Here is a 980-nt window from a genome sequence, read left to right on the forward strand (position 1 = left end):
CAGTTGGTTGGGCGCCTGACTCTTGGTTTTGGCTCAGGTCCTGATCTCTGGGTCATTGGATCAAACCCCACATCAGCCTCTGCACTCAGTGCGGAGTCTGCTTAAGACTCTCTCTCCCTCTCCCTCGAAAATAAATAAATAAATCTTAAAAAAAAAAAAAGTCCATCTATTTTCCAGAATGGCTGTGCCATTCTACATTTTCACCAGCAAGGTAGAAGGATCCAGTTTCTCCCCATAAGAGGAAAGGTTTTTAATTTTTTTAACATGTTTTTTTGTGAATCACAAAGTAGATCGCAAAGGGAGCACTGGGATCAATTCTGAGGAGAATTACCCATGAGCGCAGCCCAGAAATAGGCTGCTATGCAAATAATAGAGGTTGCACCCAAATGCCAAGCCACTTGCTGCTTGAGTCACTGATAACAATGATCAGCAATATGTTTGCTGATCACAATTCAGTATTGAAAAAAATGAAAAATTGTGAATATAATCAAATTGTGGTCCCTAAGGGTATGTCTTCACAGTATGCTGTACAAAGAAACAAGCAGCAAATACCAAACTCCACTTTTCCACTCTAAGCAGGAGTGTTGAGAGGAACCACTTTCCCACAAGTTACCAAAACAAGGGATGGGAAACAAATACTTTATGACAATGTTAATGATACTAAAGATCATTTCTCAGATTTTAAATGTGTTGCTCAAGAGGTGTTTCATAGCCATATATTCAGTCTTGAAGAGGCTACAAGTAATTACTTCAGTGGTAAAATCACTGTATTTAATGTTAAAATAATCAGAGTTTCTTTAAAAAGACCAAACTATGATGCAGCTTTATCACTAAGAATTTGATTCTTCCCCAACATGTGGAGATTTCTTCACTTCTCACAAAAAGAAAGGGACTACGTATTATTGAATATATTTAAACATCACACCCAAGTCTTTCAGTAGAAGGTGCCACCATGCTTTCTAGAAGTGAATGCAATTAAA

The sequence above is a fragment of the Halichoerus grypus genome, chromosome X, assembly GCF_964656455.1.
Source record: "Halichoerus grypus chromosome X, mHalGry1.hap1.1, whole genome shotgun sequence".
Lineage (NCBI taxonomy): Eukaryota > Metazoa > Chordata > Mammalia > Carnivora > Phocidae > Halichoerus > Halichoerus grypus.